Here is a 23215-nt window from a genome sequence, read left to right on the forward strand (position 1 = left end):
GAAACTAAAAGAGGCAACAACCTATTTTCCAACAACTGCTGAATTAGTAAAAAAAATATAGTTGATGCACACATGGAATATTCTTCATTTTAAAATTGGAAGAAGGTGGGGGGAAGGAAAGTGAGAGAAAAACATGGGAAGAGGTATCAATGTTCAAGAAGTAATATACCCACTTCCTGAGTAATGTAACTGTAACCCCTCTATACATCACCCCAGAATCAAAAAAATGAATGAAATCCTGCCAGTTGCTATTTAAATGGAACTGGAGATCATAATACTTAGTGAAATAGGCTGAGTAGAAAAGAAAAACATCTCTTTATCTCATTCATGTGGAGGTAAAGGAAAATGCTCAAGCTTACTACTGTCTTAACTACTTGGATTAATGGAAGTGTTTTGATAGTGGTTTATGGCCAAGCCAGAAAACAGTTCTTGAGAGTCTTTGAATAGCTGAATTAAACAGCATGTGCCTATTATCCTCTGTAACAGAAAGCCTTACTTAGGTTTACCTTTCCCAGCCTCACACTTTGACACACTTGAGCAGAAAGTAATGAGAACCAATCTCAATGAAAATTACAAGACATATTAGAGCTAAAGGAGTTTCACAGTGGTCAAAACATTTGCCTAGTACAAGCAGCAGGACAAGATTTCAAATCAGAGTACATTAGTATAGTACAACCAATATCTATCTATCTATCTATCTATTATCTATCTATCTATCTTTCTTTCTTTCTATCTATTATCTATCTATCTATCTATCTATCTATCTATCTATCTATCTATCTTTTATCATATATAAAATCCTCAACTTATTCATACGTACATTTGTTCAACATCTTTCCAGTACTGCACAATATCAGATAAGGATTTCTTTGAACTGGGGTATGTAGGGAGTAAAGAAAGAAGGGGAAAAGTTGACTACTGGATAACTATTCAGAGTTATGTAAGAGTAAAAGGTTGCTCTCTGATATTACAGAGCAAGGAGAAAATAGATAATAATGTCTTAAATACATCAAAAAGGTAGAATGGTTTGAATATTTTCACTATAAATAATTGATAAACATTTAGAAAGGCAAATATGTATTCCCTCCTAAAATGTATATCTCTATAAGAACATTATGAAGTTTCTCATGAATATTTATAATAAGTAGCTGTGCATTAGTGTGTGTTAAATATATCCCTAACTACTCAAGAGGCTGAAATCTGTGGGTCACTATTTGAAACCAGCCTAGCAGCAAAGGTCGTGAGATTCTAATATATAATCAGACACCAAAAAGCTATAAATAAAACTGTGGTTCAAGTAGAAAAGCACCATCCCTGAACAGGAAAAACTAAAAGACTGTGCCCAGGAACAGAGTTCAAGTCCCTGTCCTAGTAAAAGAAATAAAAAAATAATAAAATCAGGGTAATTTACATTTGCTATGCAACTTCATATAATCAGTCAAATAATCAATATATATTTATTACACTTTCTTTTAGCATCCACTTTGCTACAGGAGCTATAAAGTGCATACAATGAAAAAATCAGTTTTGCTTACAAGTAAAGGGCAATTCTATTTTAAACAAAAATTAATAAAAAACAATGAATAATGTGTAGATATTATATTTGCATATGACTTACAAAATATATTAAACATATAACATTAATGTTAATAAACTAAATATATTTAAACAGTAACTTGAGGACAAATATTGGATATGCATATCATTAAAAATTGAGGAATTCTAGAATAGATATTACCTAAATCTTGCATAAAGTCTGATGGAATAAGTTAAGTGATGGAGCCTTTTAACAAAATAAATATACATGATATTAGAAAGATGAAGGATTTATTCTGACTGGGCCTTTAAATAAATATATTTCAGTAGATACGTTTTAAGCTTAGCATTACAATAGAAAAAAATAATGTTAAACCTATAACGTTTAGTGACTAAGTAACACTGAATGTAAAATGGTTAGCTAAAGTCATAATATTATAAAAATCAGTTTCCTGATTTAAAAAATTAGCATCTTACCAACTTCTGTGCTTGTGTTTGTGCTAGTCCTGTGGCTTAAACTCTGGGCCTCACCTCTGTTCCTAAACATTTTTGAAAAAAAAATAAAACGCTATCTCTTGTTTCACTTTTGACTTTTTGGTTGCTAATTGGAGAAGTATCACACAGGCTTTTCAACCCAGGCTAGTTTTGATCCATAATACTCAGATATTTGTCTCTGGAGAACCTATGCTTTCCTTTTTAAGAAAATGAAATATGCAATACCAATAAGATGTTTTCTTTGCTCATCTGTCATAGGTAGCTTCGGAACTCCACTAGACAAAGAAACTCCCCAATAATTTGTACAGCCCAACATTTTTGTTTGTGTTTGTATAGAAAAAAAGATTTATCTTTGTGATTGTTGTTCATAATGTATTATGTGAAGTTATTTTTCCCTTCTGTTTTGCTTAAGGTTTATGTCATGTTGTTACTCACTTTGTCACCTGGTATATTGCATATGCATTTATTTGTTTCTTTGAAATAGGGAAGGGAAGGGTGAAAAGATGATTGGAAGGGGTCCAGGAAGGGAAAGTGGAAGAGAAACATGGAAAAGTGTATCAATATTGAAGAAGTAATGTACCCACTACCTGATAAATGTAATTGTAACCCCTCTATACATCACTCCGACAATAAAATACAATTTAAAAAGAGAAAAATAAAAAAGCAAAAACAAAAAATTATCATCTTAGTTGGATTTCTACTAAGAATGTCTGCATGTATTCACAAATAGTTTCATAAGAATATTTTTACCACCAACTATGACAAAACAATAGTTTATCCAGTTTTGTAAAATCAATGGCAAAACAGAATCACACTGAAAACATTCTGATCTCTTATTCCAGATAAACAGAAATTTTACAGACAAAACCACAAGAAATAAACTGAAATTTTACTTCATGGACGTGAATTCCCACTAATGCTTGGTAAAAATTGTAGTGTACTCTGAAACAGACTGACATAGTATCCATTGCAATGATACCTGAAATAATTGCATATGTGACTGGATTCTGAATGACAATATGCTTATAAAATAACACAGGAAATGAGCAAAAGCATGTTGGCTAGGTTGGGATATGTTTAGTAGAAAATGAATGTTTGCAAATTATTCCTTGCTAGAGTTGGTATCTTGGTTGTTCACTGAGCATTGAATTATTGTTGTCCTAAATATAAAGAGTGCTGGGAAATACTGATGAACTTTATGATAAGGAGGGAGTTGAAAACATAATTTAGTAATGTAAACAAGTCTTTCTGGGCTTGGGAGTGTGGTATCATTGTAGAGTGCTTGCCAAACATGGAGAAAGCCCTGGGTTCGATTACTTGGTACAGCATATACAGAAAAGGCTAGCCTTGAGATTGCCTTGGGACTGTGCTAAGGCCTTGAGTTCAGGCCCCAGGAATGGCAAAAAAATTTCAAAAAAAGTCTTTCTATTGCTCTCAAGATTCAAATGTAGCTTAGTATATTATCAAACAATAAGGAATACTGAAGAAAATATACATCCTATTGGCATGCCTTTGGTTAAATCACTAAGCTATATGTCTTAAAACGATGGCATCATACTAAATATGTATTGGACTTGAGAATAACTCAGTAATGAAAGCAGATCATCAAAATGTAAAAATAAGTTAATAGGTCAAACAAACATTTGATATAAAATAAGTGTATACTTTCTGTGATTTTAGCACTATAGCAGCCTCCAGAAGTAGTTCATCTATTAACCTTAAAACTTAATATATGGAGATATATAGAGAGAATATATATGCTTAATATATATATACTTAATACCGATATATATATATATATCTTATATATATTTTATATATCTAAGATTATATACTTACTATATATACTTACTACTGATATCATATATACATATATTGATATGATATATATATCAGTATTGTCTAAAAACTGCCATTAACATACTTATTTCAAAACGTTGCATACAAAATTCAAAGACAGGCGTACTTGTACTCGTTTGCTAGAAAATAAATTTAAATATCCACCTCTATAGAACATGTAAATCAATGACAATTGTTCATTTGCACACAGAAAAATTCCTGAAAGGAAAAAGGAAATTTTTTTCCTTATGACTTCTCCCTAGAAAAAGTCCTATTCCAGTCTCACAGTATTGACAGATAGCAGTTATCTAGAAAGATGATTAGATTACTGGGGTCCACTTCTTGGAGAGTTTAATGTTATCCTCAAGAGAACAAGTAAGGTCACGAAAGGCTACATTATCTCTCTTAGTAAATTAGGTCTTGACAAAGTAGATTAATGACCATGACAGTAGGTTGATATAAACCAAGGGGCTTGCTGGTGTTTTGTTTTCCTCCATTCTTCTTGCGAAATCATTTTATCCATGTGAGATGCTACCATAAAGATTAGTAAATGGCATAAAAGAGGTCCTTAGTCACATGCTCTTCACATCCAGAACTAATAAACTAGATAAGATCTTTCATTATACATTTAATGCTGAATAATTTTATTTTATCCTGTAAGCAATATAAAACTAAACAAATGGAGAGTAGAAGATTGCAAAATTAAGGTAAATTGTACTTGCAGAATATAAATATTAGTATTTCCAACAAGATTTTTACATATTAAACCTGCCACTGTGGTTGGTTTTCATTCTTTCTTCCTTACTTCTGTTTAAGTCTTCAAAATTTGTATTTTAGTTTATTTTACTGTTATTATAAAAATGGACAGCTGGGTTACAGTTACATAAGTCCGGTAATGATTACATTTCTTTGTCACCTCTTCCCTCATTTTCTTCCGCTTTTTTCCTCCAGTTGCCCCTTGTCCACAAGGTGCATAGTTCATTTTCACATTTTCAACACAGTGTCTAGTATCACTGCTTTTCTTTTCTTCTTTTCTTTCTCTCTTTCTCTCTTGTTGGTTGTGGGACTTGAACTCCGGGCCTGAGCTCTTCAACTCAAGGCTACTGCCCTACCTCTTGCGCCAAGGTGCCACTTCCAGTTTTCTGGTGGTTAACTGGAGAAAGTCTCAGGGACTTTTTAGTGCCCAAGCTCGTTTGAACCATGATCCCTTCAGATCTCAGCCTCCTGAGTAGTTATGATTACAGTCATGAGCCACTGCCCCTAGCTCACTGCTTTACTTTTTCACCAATTTTCCCAACATTTCTGTGCTTCCTTTATTTCCCGCAAACATATAAACTTACATACCAGACAAAGGGGCAGAAATAAAAAATAGTATCAAAGGATTTAAAAAAGCAAAAGAAGGCAGGGAGTTTGGCCTAGTGGTAGAGTGCTTGCCTGGCATGCAAAGATACGTGGGTTGGACTCCTAAGTACCACATACATAGAAAAGTTGGAAGTGGTGCTGTGATTCAAGTGGTAGAGTTCTAGCCTTGAGGAAAGCCCAAGGACAGTGCTCAGGTCCTGAGTTTAAACCCCAAGACTGGAAAAAAAAAGAAGCAAAGCAACATAAACCTTCATTTCATTTCTTGGAGTTTATTTCAATATATATCATTTATAACGTCATATGCCCATAGTTATTAAACCTTTATGATCATCTAAAAATATCATTCTTTGGTTTCACTGTGTGCATGTTTCAAGTCCTGTGCCATGATGTTCAGGTGTGTTTTTTTCTCTAACCATCCAGTGCATTTACTCATAGATTTATTGTTGGGGCCTGACCTCCATCTCTGAGGCCTGATTCTGGCTCAGCTGCAATTAAAGGGCTTTGACCAGGCATTCGGTCTTTTGCATACCTGTCTTAAGGCATCTCTGTGCACATGACTCGACTGAACCCCCCGCAGTTTCTCGGGTCTCACAGCAGCTCAAGTCTGCGCTTTCCTGCACCTGTCCTGCCCAGTACCTGAAAGCCCCACCCAGACCCTTAGTGGTAGCACAGAGGCCCTCTTCTTATTGGCTAGCTTCCCAGTGCCCACCTTCTCCTACCCTAACAGTATATAACTAATTGTCTGACGTAATAAAATGATGAGAGCATCTGAGAACATCAGAGAACAAGAGATCAGCAGAGTTCAGCAGAGAGATCTGATGGGCTTTCATGGTTAACACTGCTTCTGACTCAGCATGGTTTTTTCTTCCCCGGTGATTGGGGGAGGTCTGGGTCTTAGTCTTCGACACTTACCATCTCGCTTGGGGGACTACAGGCTGGCCCTTTGTGTCCCTCCCCGTTCCCGTGTTGCTGCCCCGGAGAGGAGCAACAATTTATGGGTGTTTTCTTTCTACATCAAATGAGGGAAGCCATTCATCTCATGTTTCTTTTGGTCTGACTTAATATAATCTTTTCCAAGACTTTCTATTTCCTTACAGATGATACTTTATTAACTTTTCTGATGAAAGAATAGAATTTCATAGTGTGTGTATATACCAGATTTACTTGATCCATTCATTAGGGGCTTTTTCACCTTTCATTTTTACTCTTCCCTCCTTCCCTACCTCTCTTCTTCCCTCCCTCTCTCCCTTCTTCCTTCATCCCTTTCTTGCTAGCTAAATAAGTATAAATAATTCTAAGAATATAAGATAGTTTACTGGTACCCAGTAATTCCACTAAGTGATATCACCTGAACAGACTTGTAAGGGAAAAAAATGGATCATTTCAGAATTTACACCAAGGGTAAACAATAAAATCTTTGTACTTGCCAGACACCAGTGGCTCATAACTGTAATCCTAGCTACTGAGGAAGTTGAGCTATAAGGATCACAGTTAGAAGCAAGCCAGGACAAAAAAGTCAGTGATACTTTTAGCTCCAATAAACTATTAAAAAAAAAAACAGGAAGTGGCTCTATAGTGAAGTGGTAGAGCACTAGCCTTGAGCAAAAAGAAGCTCAGAGATAGTGCCCAGGCAATGAGTTCAAGGCCTAAGACCAGAAAACAAAGCAAAACAAAAGACACCACATTATTCCATTACTACCTTCCCAATATGTGTATGCTATACAGTATATGAATAGAGAAGCAGAACCTTTTTGCTCTACACATGCTTTGCCTTTATTACTATCTATGTTCAGTATTAGGTAGCCTGTGTTTTTACAAAGAATAGTACATCATTATCTCTCAGAATAAAAGGCTCACATTAGGATCTGTGATTGGGATGAAATACATTAACATTATTATACTGAAAATTCACCTGTTCAATTTCATTCTTCTCTCTACATATAGCTAAACATGTCTTCGTATTATTTTCATAAATTTGAATTGCCAAGCCTTTCAAATATTTTAATCATAGATATCATTCTCAACAGCTTTGTTTCCATATGTGTGTGTGCACGTGTGTGTGTGTGTGCATGTGTGTGTGTGTGTGTGTGTGTGTGTGTGTGTGTGTATTCCTGTTATTGTAAGAACAGTGCTGAAAAAAATGTCCATGGGCTTAATGTACCAGTTTATTTTCCTATTCACCTACTGAAAGACATCTTGAGAGTTTCCAAATTATGGCAATTATGAATAAAGCTGCTACAAACAGTGCTGTGTAGGTTTTCATAGCCATAAGTTTTAAACTCATTTGGGCAAATTCCAGACAGGGCAATTGTCAGACCATATGGTAAGAGTTTGTTTAGTTTTGGAAGAAACTGCCAAGCGGTCTTCCCAAGTGTCTGTAACATTTTGTGTTTCTACTAGCAATGAAGGAAAGTTGCAATTCCACTGATCAAGTTTAGTGTTGCCATTCTAGCAATTTGTGGTATTATATCATTATTAATATATAATTCCCCAGTGATAACCTGATGTTTTACACTTACATCTTATTGTGATTTCTTTATCTTCTTTAGTCAGGTATCTCTTCTGGTCTGTTGCAAATTTTCATTCAACCTGTTAATTATACCTTTCCTTTTCCAAATGATTCAGATTTTCATATTTTGAGTAACCATAATTTTCTGGTATATCTTTGTCTATATTTTCTCTTTGGCATGTCTTACCACTTATTATTTATTATTTTAATAACTTGAGTGATTTTTTCCAATACCGGGGATTGAATCTGCTTTGAACAGAATATAATAAATATAATGACGCCAGCATGTCAGTGATTATCTGTTCTGTAGTCTGTCATGAATTTCTGAGGAGTTATCAGATTGTTGGTGTTTTATGCACTTTATTAGAATTTTATATTTTGTTTTTCATTTTGAAAGTGTGAAGTACATTCTAAGTTAATTGTTATAAATGATATTCAAGTTATGAAGTATGTGATATCTACTTGTTTAAGAATAATTTTATATTATGAAATTTTACTTTGGTATGGGATTTGTGATTACCATATTATCTTAGTCAAAGTAACCATTGAATTATGAATTATAGAGAATTTCCAAGCTTTGCAAAGTATTGTAATGAAGTGAACAAACTCATACACATGATTGACTAATCAAGTAAGCACTTAACATTCTAGTTAGTCACAGCATATCATTAGTATCTTGGGTTTGGTAATTTTCATTACAGGTTTTTGTTTATTCTCCATTGCTAAGAAATGCTCCATTTCTAACCTGTAGTTTCTCTCTCTCTCTCTCTCTCAATCTCTCTCTCTCTGTCTTTCTATATATATATATGTAGATAGATAGATATGTGTGTATATGTATATATTAGTTACACAATATATTATATAGAACATACTTAATATTTAGATAATTTATAACATATGGTATTATGAAATAATGCATTGTTTTTAAATAATAACTCATTCTACATATAAACAGAATTATCAAATATATAAAATGAGCATGAACAAAGAAGTAAATGGACAATTTGTAAATTTTTACAGGGTTTTTTTTCATTGTTTGAGTTTCTTTTTAACTGTATTTTTTTTGTCTTTTCTTTTTTGGCACTGGGGATCGAACCCAGGCCATTTCACTTGCTAGGAAAGTGCTTTACCAATGAGCCCAATACTGGAAATTTTAAAAGAGTATTGTTTTATTTTTATGGGAAAATAATTTTTCAAATTAGATTTTACAATTTCCCATCATGTGGTTTAATTATAGGACAAATTAAATTATGTTGAGATATAAGAATTAAATAATTTTATTCCTTTCAAACTATATATGGAAAAATTACCAAGTCCCTCATTAAATGAAAACATATAAACAGCAATTTGTAATATATACCTATAGGCATATATGTGTGTCTATATATGTATATAGCTATAGGTAGACATATACACATATATGGACAAGATACACATATATGTGCAACATACTCTGTCCACTTCTGTTTTGTGCTACATAATACATTATACTACAATAGTTAAGAAAGTATCATTTGCTACTGCTGATTTGCATGGCCATTATATGATTAAATACAGTCTTACTGTCTGGTGCCAGGGCCTCAAACGTGCCTATTTAAGGTTTAGATTTGAGTATTGGGATTTGTAGCTATCTTGGGCAAGAAAGACTGTGAGATTTGGATCTTTCATTAACTTCCAAAATGTGAAAGTGCAGATGTGGCTAAGTGGCTTAGTGGTAGCCTTGAGCAAAATGTGGGCCAACATCCTTTTCCTGATTTCAAAGCCCCCGGCCCAGATCAGGGACACAACACACACACACAAACACACACACACACACACACACACTCACACACACACGCACGCACATGTGCGCACTAAAAGTTATATATACATACCTACATACATGCACATATATATTTTTACAAAATATTTATAGGGATCAATCATTTCAGAAGTTAGTAATATAAATGAAAAATTCCATAGCCAAGCACTGATGGCTCACATTTATTATATTAGCTATTCCAAAAAAGAAAATCTGGAGGAGTGTGGTTTGAAACCATCCTATGCAAAATATCTAGAAGACCATTTATTTTTTAATTCTCAAAATAATAAACTAAAGCCCAGTGAAGTAGTGGTGCCGTTCTAGCTTAGCAGGGAAGCCAGACAAACAAGGAGGGGTGCTGAGTTCAAACTTCAGTAATGGTGGGTGCAGGGAGGAAGATAGAGTATAGGAAGAGAAAAGAGAGAAATGATAACATGATCCGGCTTTCATAAATTAAATGTAAAAATTAATGAGTTGTAGCTCATTCTAGGCATGAGTAGTGGCTCACGTCTGTAATCCTAGCTACTCAGGAGGCTGAGATCTGAGGATCAAGATTCAAAGCCACCTCTGGCACAAAAGGACCTGAGACTCTAATCTCCAAGTAATTTCTAGAAAACTGGGAAGTGGGGTTTGGCTCAAGGGTGGGGCAGTAACTTTGAGCTGAAGAACTCATGGACAACTACCAAACTCAGAGGTAGGGCAGTAGCCTTGAGCTGAAGAGCTCAGGGACAGCTCCCAGGCCAAGTTCAAGCCACATGACCTCCAAAAAAAACAGAATAAGTTGCATTTATAGAAATACGTTATACATGCATGAGTAATCTCTTAATCTAAAATCAATTTATGTACACTATTTTTTTCTGTAGATTTTAGACATGATGGATATTGTGAATATCCTATGAATTTAACTGTAGTTAATAAAGTTTTCTTTTGATGTGCATACTATATTTAATTTCAATACTTTGAGTCCATTTCATTTTTTGAAAATTTTATATTTTGCCTTTTAAAATTAAAATATCTATTTTGAGCTCTGTCAACATATCTGGAATAATTTGACCTTTCACAATATTTTTTAGATTATCTCAATTCACAACCTGTACAAACAGAGCTAACCATTGTTTAATTAAAAGTTAAATTTTACCTGGGAGCCAGTTTGTTTGTTAGAATGATATTCTATCATTTGTAAAGAAATGAACAGGCCGGGAAAATATATACCTAATGAAGTGATTCTGGCCTAGAAAGAGAGTCTGAATGCTTTCTCACATACACGAAAGCTAGATTTACAGGGATGAGCTATCAACATATCAGCCTTTCCTAAAAATAAATGAAGATGGTGCTTTCCAAGTTTAGCAATAAGTATATTTTCTTTCGTCAGTTTTTTTTTATATTTATTTATTGCTAATCCTGGGACTTGGGCTCAGAGCCTGAACACTGTCCTTGAGTTTTCTCAAGGCTTGAGTTCTATCATTTGAGCCACAGCACTACTTCTAGCTTTTCCCATGTATGTAGTACTGAGGAATCAATCCCAGGTCTCAGTGCATGACAGACACTTTATGACTAAGCCAAATGCCCGGCTTCTTGTCAATTTTTAATGAAAAATTTTGATACATAGTCTTTTCTTTGCATTTTTTGTCATATTTAATTCTAGGTCTCTGAAGAAAGTAGAGAATCTGACAACCCTCTCTTCTGTGCATAATTCTTCAAAATTTGAATTATCAGATCATATCCATGTTGTAGCTATAATATGAAATTTTCATAATGAGTAAGATAAAAGTTTGAGAATGTAATTATTGACTATACTTTTCTTATATTTATATTAAATGAGATAATTTGAACTGAAGTTCTTAAGATGAAATTTAATCTTAAGACAATGCTGGTAACTATTTATTTAAATATATATTTCAAACCATATGAGGCAAATAATTGGAAATTTTTTCAGACTCATCACTATTTTTTAAACTCAAACTTTAAAAAGTTGCTAGTTTTTAACAGTTAAATACACCCTTTGTTTAACCTTATTATTTTTAAAGTCCTTTTGGATGCATTTTAATTATCAAATAGATCATTTTCTTTCTTCTTAATAAATCATTTTAGAACAGAATTGAAAGCACCCATGGTTTTTCTTGTTTAGACTTTTGCTTTTCATCCTAAGCACATTAAGTGGTTGAAATCAATTTTTAAAAGCCCAGCTTTTTATTTTCAGTGCCTCTGTCATTCAGGGAGTCACTTGACCTTTCCTTTCAATCGGAAATAGTGGTGGAAATAATGACTTTCTCTACAATAATGATCATAAGAGAACAAATAATTTTTATAATGACAGTCTGCACTTAGTGAAGAAATGTTCTATAAAAGACAGATTTATTATCATTATTATATAATTTTCTTGTGGGTGAGGCAGTGTAATCGTGAAACCTCATTTTTATTTCTGGAACATTTGGGAAAGTGTTGAATGACCTGAACCATGTTTTTTAAACCCTTAATTTTCACAAAAGAATGAAATCAATGTGTATTTCCTGCTTTAATTTTTTGAAAGAATGCTATGTATTTAGAATGGATTTTTTCTTCTTTTCATTCCATTAGGTTTTCCTAATTTTTCATGAACTTCCATCTTTTACTCACATAAGGATTGTCCCTGTTGAGTGATTCAGTTTTTTGAGTTGTTGATATATTTTAGATGTGAGGCCTTTGTCCGTTGTGTGGTTGGTGAAGACCTTTTCCCAGTCTATAGGCTTCCGAATTAATTTACTAGCTATGTCCTTTGCCATACAAAAGCTCTGCAGTTTAATGCAGTCTCATTTATCCAGCCTTTCTCTGATTTGTTGTGATTCTTGGTCCTTATTAAGAAAGTTTTGACCTGTGCCAAGGAGGCCTAGTGTATCTCCTATTCCTTCTGGTAAAGTTTTCAGTGTGTTGGCTTTTACCTTGAGGTCTTTGATCCATTTGGAGTTAATTCTAGTGTAGGGTGACAAAGAAGGATCCAACTTTAGTTTTCTGCCAATGCTTAACCAGTTCTGCCAGCACCACTTGTTGAAGAGGCTGTTTTTCTTCCATTCTCTCTTGAATTACGTCTCCAATGATTGCTCCATTTCCTTCTCCATAATCAAGGTATTCTATATGTCATCTCTTGAAATTCTTTTCAGAATATAAATTAATTCAACTTTTTGCATGAGCCACCAGTACTCAGGTGTTTGTTTTTATAATAATATTACCAAAGCATAAATATTATAGAATCGTGAATGTGTATATACTTGCAATATGATATATGGATTATATTTTCATTATATGTATATAATATGCTCTTTCCTTCTTTTTTGATAGCCACTATAACAAGTATGCAAAATATCCTAACATGACAATTACAAAAATGTATACAAAACATCACATTATTCCATTTATACATATGCATAAGTCAATTGAAACCAATTGAAAAAACTTAAAGTTCTAATACTAATTTTTGTGAGTTACTGAATCAATAATTAATTTTTGCATTTCCAATAGTTATATTACTTATACTTAGAAACATATTAATATGGACAAATAATGTTTATCATTAAAAAATAAGGGGGCACACAGGAGTTTGGCCTAGTGGTAAGAGTACTTACCTAGCATGCACGAGGACGTGGTTTCAATTCCTTGGTACCACATACACAGAAAAATTTGAAGCCATGGGCTCATGTGGTAAAGCTCTGGCCCTAAGAAAAGCCAAGGACAGTGCTCAGGCCCTGAGTGCAATTCCCTGGAATGGCAAAAATAATACAATGGGTCACAACTAAATAGCATCTATATACATGCATTTAATAATAAACTTTATAAATTAATAGTTTTATCTATTTTATTCTTCTATATTAGTAGTTTGAGGTTTCAAATTTTTATTGTTAAAATTTTCAAACTTATTGAGTTGGATCCTTCTTTGTCACTCTGCACTGGAATTAACTCCAAATGGATCAAAGACCAGGAGGTAAAAGCTGACACACTGAAAACTTTACAAGAAGGAATAGGAGATACACTAGGCCTCCTTGGCACAGGTCGAAACTTTCTTAATAAGGACCAAGAGGGCCGGGGGTTTGGCCTAGTGGTTAAAGTGCTTGCCTAGCATGCATGAAGACCCAGGTTCGATTCCTTGATACATAGAAAAAAAAAAAGCCGGAAGTGGTGCTGAGGCTCCAGTTGTAGAGCTCTAGCCTTGAGAAAGTCCAAGGACAGTGCTCAGGCCCTGAGCTCAAGCCCAAGACTGGCAAAAAAAATAAATAAATAAGGACCAAGAATCACAACAAATCAGAGAAAGGCTGGATAAGTGGGACTGCATTAAACTGCGGAGCTTTTGTATGGCAAAGGACATAGCTAGTAAATTAATTAGGAAGCCTACAGAGTGGGAGAAGATCTTCACCAAACAAACATCGGACAAAGGCCTCATATCTAAAATATATCAACAACTCAAAAAATTGAATCATTCCAAAACTAATCTCCAAAGTAACAACCATCCCATTAAAAAATGGGCCAAAGACTTAAAGAGAGTCTTCTCTGAACAAGAAACAAAAATGGCCTATAGACACATGAAGAAATGCTCAACATCTCTGGTCATAAAAGAAATGCAAATCAAAACAACTCTAAGATTCCACCTCACTCCAGTTAGAATGGCCAGGATCAGGAAAACGGATAAATAACAGATGCTGGAGGGGATGTGGCCAGGAGGAGTCACTACTACACTGTTGGTGGGAGTGCAAACTCATTCAACCATTATGGAAAGCAGTATGGCAGTGCCTCAAAAGGCTAAACATAGACCTCCCCTATGACCCAGCAATTCCACTACTTGGCATTTACCCAATGGTCCACAATCTAGGGCATACTAAATCCACTAGCACAACAATGTTCATTGCAGCATTATTCACCATAGCAAAGATATGGAACCAACCTAGATGTCCCTCAGTTGATGAGTGGATCAACAAGTTGTGGTATTTGTACACAATGGAATTCTATGCTGCTGTCAGAAAGAATGACATCGCCCCATTTGTTAGGAAATGGAAAGACTTAGAAAAAATCATATTAAGTGAAGTAAGCCAGACTCAAAGGAACTTAGGCTCAATGGTTTCCCTCATTTGTCATAATCAGTAGAAACTTTGGGCTCTACTGTCAGAGATCTGCAATAGAGCAAAACCTTGATACATAAGGCCATGTACTATGAAGCTAATTGAAAAGACCTCCACGATATTGAAACAAAATTTCTCATGTGCAGTTCTTTCTGTTCAGAACTGTTTTTGTTATATGGGGTCTTTATTATTGCATATGAAATTTTGGATTGCCTCTTCTATCTCTTTAAAGAATGACAATGGGATATTGATGGCTATTGCATTGAATTTGTAGACAGACCTTGGCAAGATTGCCATTTTCATGATGTTAATTCTTGCAATCCAGGAGCATGGTTGGTTTTTCCATTTCCTCAGTTCTGATTTAATTTCCTTTTCCATGGTTTTAAAGTTTTCATCAAAAAGGTCCTTTACATTCTTGGTTAAGTTAATTCCTAGGTACTTTATTTTGTTCAAGGATATTGGAAAAGGAGTTGCTTTCCTGACTGTTGCCTCGTGCCTCTCACTATTGGCATTTAGAAAGGCGATTGATTTTTGAGGGTTAATTTTATATCCTGCTACCTTTCCAAAGTTTTGAATCAGCTCAAGGAGCTTGGGAGTGGAGTCTAAAGGGTAATTTAAATACAGAATCATGTCATCTGCAAAGAGGGAAAGTTTTACTTCCTCTTTCCCTATTTGGATCCCCTTTATGCTTGCTTCTTGCCTTATTGCTCTGGCTAGGAATTCTAATAATATGTTAAAGAGGAGTGGAGAGAGTGGACATCCTTGTCTCTTTCCTGATTTTCGAGGGAATGGCTTTAGCTTTTCACCATTAAGTCTAATGCTAGCTGTAAGTTTGCCATACACAGCCTTTATTATACTGAGAAATGTTCCCTGGATTCCTAGCTTCTCCAGAAATTTTAGCATAAAGGGGTGTTGGATCTTGTCAAATGGCTCTTCTGCATCTATTGAGACAATCATGTGATTCTTTTCCTTATTTTTGTTGAGGTGTTGAATTATATCAGTTGATTTGCGTATGTTGAACCAGCTTTGCATCCCTTGATGAATCCTGTTTGATCATAGTGTATAATTCTTTTGATGAATTGCTGAAGACGGTTGGCCAGTATTTTGTTGAGAAGTTTTGCATCAATGTTCATCAAAGAAATAGGTCTATAGTTCTCTTTCTTTGATGAATCTCTGTCTGGTTTTGGGATGAAGGTTGTAGTGTCTTGATAGAAGGAGTTTGGCAAAGAGCCTTCATTTTCAATTTTGTTGAAAAGCTTGAGCTGTATTGGTGTGAACTCTGCTTTGAAGACCTTATAGAATTCAGCTGTGAATCCATCTGGCCCTGGACTTTTTTGGGAAGGATGGTCTCTTATTGCCATTTCTATTTCAGTGCTTGAAATAGGCCTGTTTAGTTGGATTAGATCTTCTTGGTTCAGTGTGGGGATGTTAATATTGGCTAGAAATGCATCCACTTCTTCTAGATTCTCAAATTTGTTGTCATAAATTTTTGAAAAGTATTCCATCAGATGCTCTGTACCTCGGTAATTTCTGTCGTGATATTACCATTCTCATCTGTGATTTTGTTTATTTTGGTATGCTCCCTTCTTTTTTTTTTTTTTTTGGTAAGGTTTGCCAAGGGTCTGTCAGTTTTGTTAATTTTTTTAAAGAACCAACTCCTTGTTTTGTTGATTCTTTCCATAGATTTTTTTACTCCAATTCATTTAATTCTGCTTTGATTTTAATAATTTGCTTCCCTCTACTGAGATTAGGGTTGGTTTGTTACTCTTTTTCAAGAGCTTAAGGTGTGACATTAAAATGTTGGTTTGTGATTTTTCCAATTTGTTAATGTAAGCACTCAGAGCTATAAATTTTCCTTTGAGTACTGCCTTTGCTGTAATACCACCACCGGTCACTGTTTTATGACCAAAATAAACCCCTCAATCCATTCTCTAATGTATTTAAGTCCCTTTGGACCTCCAGTATAATTGAACCCCTAGATATACAGTATTGCTCAAAAACCATCAACTGTAGATCCATGCATTATAAAAGTTGAAGGATGAACAGAGGACAAGAGATAGAAAAATAGTATGAAAGACAAGAGTGGTGGTAAGAAAAGAGTAATGTAGGAGTATAAAATTAATATAGTAATGAAGAAAAGGGATAGCGTAAGGATAACTTACCTAAGGTGGCAGAAATGTAAAACATTTGAGTGCTCAAAATGAATTCTTATACAACTAACTGATTCATGCTAATAAAAGTGTTAAAAACATAATTTATCTTTTGAAAATTAAAATGGACAGTGTGTCATATGGGAATGATGATATTATAATGAAATCTAACATTCAAGAGGCAGATACGGTAGGATTGTGGTTTGAGGACTGTAATTCATTCTCAAGCAATCTTAGTCTCTAAGGCAGAACTCTATAATCAAACTTCAAATGAAAAGCAAGCTGTTAGAAAAGCTGTTAGGCAGGCATCATGACTCAAGCCTCTAATCCTAGCTAATTAGGAGGCTGAGATCTAAGGATTGCAGTTCAAAGCCAACCCAGGCACTGAAGTCTCTGAGACTCTTATGCCCAATTAACCACTAGAAAACTGGAAGTGGAGCTTATGCTCAGAGTGTGTAGCCGTATCCTTGAGCTGAAGAGCTCAGCAACTGCACCCAGGCCCAGAGTCCATGCTCCATGATCACAAACAAGAAAAGAAAAGTAAAATAAACTGTTTTGCTAATTTCAAAATGCATTAAATATATGTAAGAAAACCACATAAAGATAGCCAGGAATAAGTTTCAAGATTTCTATATCATCCAAGACCTAATGAGTTTGTAATGAAATACAACATGACTATTACCATATATTATGGTAATGATAAATTATATTATGATATATATGAAATTATTATAGTCATATAATATGATAATATAAGTATCTGAAAGATGATAATTCTAAAAAGTAATATTATATCTTCAATCATATTAAATTAATATTCTTATTTAAAATTATTGACTTAGGCTGGGAGTTTGGCTTAGTGGTAGAGTGCTTGCCTAGAATGCATGAAGGCCTGGTTTCGATTCCTTGGTACCACATACATAGAAAAAAACCCAGAAGTGGTGCTGTGGTTCAAGTGGTAGAGCTCTAGCCTTGAGAAAACCCAAGGACAGTGCTCAGGCCCTGGATTCAAGCTCAGAATTGGCAAAAAATCCATATTGATTCTATTGCAAGAATAAATTTCAAAATTCATGTCAATTGTTATGTCTCTTGGACAGAACATATAAGATCAGGTACATTGAATGTACCCCTATTAAAACTTTCTAAGTCTTTCTAATGATTATAACAGAAAAATGAAAGTATTTTATTTCAGAAATACAGAGCAGTTACCAATAGAAAGGGAAAATTTGCATATCCTATCATATATAATTTTCCACTTTATTAACTTTCTTATATTAAATGAACAGAACAGGATTAAAATATAATTTACAATTCAAATAAATTTTAGATTAATTTGATCTCAAAATTGGTTTATTAATTGTTGTTAATGCATATTTCTATCATCTTTATGCATTTTATATTATTTCAATTAAGATAGAATTTAACTATACATGTGTATTCTTCTGGCACAGGACACAATACACTATACTGTACTTTAAGGCAAAGTTTCTCTAATCTTTTCCTATTTTCCTGTCTCTTATTCTTCATTCTCTCCCTAAAAACACAGAAACTAGGATTCTTTTCCTAGTAGGCAAATCATAGAAACCAGAAAGCCTTTCTCTTAAACTTTAGCCAGGAAAAAAATTATAAAAATTTCCCCTCCTTCTACTTAACAGCTAAAATGTAATTGAAACATTTATTCCAGAAGACTCCTGCAATGATACAAATGTGTGGCCAAAACTATTTGGATACATGTGCTCTGCAGTTTCCCACTCACTCTACTATTATTAGATCATACTGATTTTTCATTGCTGTCCATAATTCATTGAACCTAAGCCAGAACATGAATAGTTCAGCTTGCATCTTTTAGTCTTTAATTTGAAAGCTCTCATGTCATATAAAATTATAATCAAATACATTTGTCAGGCTTTGCTCTTACTAATTGATCATTTGTTACAAAGATCTTGGCCAAGGCCCTTCGTGATGGGCAGGAAAGTGATAATTCTTTTGTTATTTTTTTTAGAACCAGAAGAGAGTTTTACTACAGAGCAAAGGCATGCACCCAATACTCATTGATTATTCATTTTCTATACTCACACTCTCACAGGAGTTTCAAAAAATATTTAACTTACTTCCTTTCTTCATTTTTTTCTCCTTTCATTTTTTTGGGTAATTTTCTTTCTGTTTCTTACTGGTAAAATATCATTTGAACTATGAATGGATGAAGGGGATACAGATTCAGTTTGGACTGAATTCCTATATTTGTAATGTTAGCAATTGAGAGATAATTTAAATAAAAAAGAATTGCTTGTATTCAGATATTTTACATAAAATGTCCATCTTTGTTTATTCATTTTTTCTAGAACATTCCAGAAGATACAAGCTTCTTAAGTCTGGTTGGAGGTGATTAGCTAAATCAAGGTATATTCTGTAAATAAAAATATCTTAAAGCCAGAATGACTGTTTTAAGAAATAGAGAAATAATTGAAGTATCACATAGTAGTTATTTGAAATTAAATGATGTACTTATTAATCTTAAATACTAAGAAGATAACAGGACAAGAAGTGGAAGGCATATTTGAAGGAAAAATATGACTTTTGTCAAGAGCAACTAAATAAATTAATCAGGAAGACACTTGATCATAAGAATATGAAATATTTATCATGCATGTGAAGTTCAATGTTTGCTGGCATTGGCAATGGGGAAAGTCTCAGGGAGAGATGACAAGATTATCACACTTGCCTGTCTTTCCTTTGTTTTATTTCCTTTTTACTTTATATTTGCTATATTTATTTATTTATTTATTTATTTATTTATTTATTTATTTATTTATTTATTTTGTGGGTCATGTGGCTTGAACTCATCCTAGGTACTGTCCCTAAGTGCTTCAGCTCAAAGTTACCACCCTACCCTTGAGGCAAGCCCCATTTCCTGTTTTCTAGAGGCTAATTGGAGATAAGAGTCTCAGGTCTTTTGTTCTCAGGCTGGCTTTGAACCTTGATCCTCAGATCTCAGCCTCCTGAGTAGCTAGGATCAACAGGCTTGAGCCACTGGCTCCTGGCTTCTTTTTTATGTTTATTGTAAAGTTGATGTGCAGAGATGTTGTCTAACGTTTTTATCATAAATAGTTTAAATTTTATTAAAATATTACTGTTAAAATTATATTACACAATTCTTTTTTCTCATATATTTTTGTAATTAATAGAAGGATTCCATTATATTCACCAGATAGAAGGTGCATTACTTCACATACATTGATACCCTTTCAAGTCAGGTTAACAAGTACATTTCAACTTGAACAGTGTCAACTCTTTCCCTGTTTTCTCCCTGATTTTCCCTCCTGACATCCATTCCCCCAAAGTTGTATAGTTCATTTGCAATGTAGAGTTTAGTATTATTGCTACATTTGTTCACCTTTTGTTTCATCATATCTGTGCTTCCCCTTATCCTCCCCCAAACAGATAAGCTTACACATAAGACAAAAGCTACAAAAATCAAAAACAGCAACAAAGGAGAAGAAAAAAAAGAGGCACAAATAAGATAAAACCTCTAATTCCTATTTCTTGAAGTTCATTTCCATAGCCATCATTTCACAGGAGCATATGCTCATAGCAACTGAATATTTGTGACCTTCTAAGAACTTCCTCTTTTGGCCTCATTGTCTGAATGCCTAAATTCTTAAATAATTTTGCATGTTCAAGTGTAAATTTGTCTTTGACAATCCAGAGTGTTAACTTGTACATTTATAGATGTTGGTGAGCATGTGGCCAAAATTGAATACTACTTCACTGCTGGTGGGAACTTGTTCACCACTCTGGAAAGCAGTATGGCGATTCCTCAAAAGACTAAACATTGCAGCATACTGTAACAAGATGTGGAATCAATCCAGATGCTCCTTAGTGGACAAATATATCAGAAATGTGATACACACACACACACACACACACACACACACACACACACACACACAGAGTGGAATTCTGTTTCCATCAGACAGAATGTTTTTGACTTTTAAGAAATTATAATAAAACAGTAAGTCAGAGTTAAAGAAACTTAGGGTACGTGGTTTTCCTTTCCTATTGTAACTAGAAAATACCTATAAATCTATAACTTCTCTTCTCTTCCCTTCTCTTCTCTTCTCTTCCCCTCTCTTCTCTTCCCTTCTCTTCTCTTCCCCTTTCTTCCTTTCTTTTTTTCCCCTTAGTCTAGGATCTACAACTCAGACACTTGGTGCTGTCCCTGAGCTTCTTTTGTTCAAGGCAAAAGCTCTACCACTGAAGCCACAGCTCCACTTCTTACTTTTTTGGTAATTAACTGGAGATAAGAGACCCATGTATGTTTGCCCCAGCTGGCTTAGAATGGTGGTTCTCAGATTTTGGTCTCCAAAGTAGTTAGTTCTACAGGCACAAGCCACTTTTACCATCAGTTTACACAGATCTTGTCACTCTTAGAGAAAAATTCATAGATTGGGAGGAAGATTTATCACAGAGTAAAAGCAAACCCTCAAGGGATAGCACATCTCATCATGAGTTGTAAGTAGTTCTTATGCACAAGCTTAATGAAGGAAATGATCATTCACAAAATAGGGAGAGGAAAAGGCTGGGAATTTCTGGAATAAAGTCCATACTGATTCCTGGCTTTATGTGGTGTTTTAGGATGTCATGACACCAAATCTCTGATGAAATGATCTAATCCTTTACAGCTCATGATGGAGAGATGACACTTATAATGAAATAAAGGATGGTTTGGAGTCATCTCTATACTCCATATTGGTCCTACCCTATGCTGGTATCCTCTGAGTTTTCACCTTTTAAGCAGTTCAATGTTATGGGAAGAGCAGTGCAATAGTCAGATTCTGCAGTGATTGAGAGTGATTCTGCAGTGATTTTTAGATGATTGAGATTTCTAGTTAAGACAAGGGGAAGAAAAGAAATAAAAGTAGTGAAAGTGGCAGTGATGCTTCTCATGAAACAAATGCACTTTCAATTTACTGAAATCACATTGTGTCTGGATGGAAAATTAAAATTACACTTTTATCCATCAATTTTTGTTATTTTTAAGAGAAATTTAGGAGCAGTTGTTTAAGTCCCTCCAGGAAACCCATCCAAAAGCACAATGTGAGGGGAAAGTCCACTAAGTTATAGTGCATATATGAGAATTAGGTCCTTGTGACCCAAAAGGTGTGGTTCAATATAGGCCTGGGTCTCTGTTTGTTAATGTTAAATATCTGTTGTTTCAGGAATATTGTTAGTAAAATAATTTTAGTTTCCAGTCAAGCCTTTCTTTAATTGTAAAATGGCTGGGGTACTCAAAAGTCTCTTGTGAGCTACATGCATTTTCCTTGCTACTCAGCAGGCTGAAATCCTAGGATCAAAGTTCTAGGCCCACCCAGGCAGAAAAATTCAAGAGAAACTCTTTATCTCCAATTAACCACTCAAAAAACTGGAAGCAGTCCTGTAATTTTCAAGTGGCAGAGCCCTAACGTTGAGAACAAAAATGTTCAGGGACAGTGCTCAGGCCCTGAGTTCAAGCCTCACAACTAAACAACAACAACAACAACAACAAAATGTCTTACAGACATTGAGATCCCCTCTTTACCTGTAACTGATTGAGATCCCTTCTGTATATCTACTGACTGACATTTGTCAAAGACAGGGATTTGTTACCTGATATATTGGATATATTTGTATTTGGTTATTTGAAATTGGATAGGGAAGGGGGTAAAACAAGATGAGGAGTGGGGGTTGGGGGGGAGGGAAATGGGGACCAAGACATGTGAAAGGGTATCAATGTATGTGAATTAATGCACCTTCTATCTGGCAAATATCATGTAACCCCTCTATTAATTACAATAAAAATATATGAAAAAAAAGGCAGGGAGCCTTGCTGAAGTCTCCTTTTAGGTTTTCTTTGTTTATCACCATCATTTATGGCTAACTGCAATCAGCACGAGGTCTGTGTACAATCAGTCCTCTTTGGTTTCCTGTTTAGTTTTCTGCTTCCCTGTGCTATCTAGTCCACCTCAACAAATCCACTGCATATGTAAATGTCAACACAAATCTGCATTTCTGATTAATTGATTGATTGATTGATTTTGTAGTGTGCCTCCGTTTTTACCTCTTATTACCACATACCTAGTTAGCATTGGTCTGGTATGTAGTCACTGTGCATTTCTAGCCTTTGTTTACCTATGAGATTAAAAGGAGAAAACTCCAGAAACCTAATGACTAGAGTTGTACTCATTCATTCTGCTGGCGTGTTTCTGGTAGGAGCTGTGAATCTGGGGTTCCCTGTCCATTGGCATATGGAGAAGAATCACAAAGGCCCACCTTCCACCACCCCATCATGACAGAGAATAGAAAGCATAGAATTGGGTCTCGAGTTTGGCCTAGTGGTAGAGTTCTTGCCTAGCATGCACTAAAACCCGGGTTCCAGTCCTCGGTACCACTTACATAGAAA

This window comes from Megascapheus bottae, chromosome 7 (assembly GCF_031878675.1).
Source record: "Megascapheus bottae isolate mThoBot1 chromosome 7, mThoBot2.hap1, whole genome shotgun sequence".
NCBI lineage: Eukaryota > Metazoa > Chordata > Mammalia > Rodentia > Geomyidae > Megascapheus > Megascapheus bottae.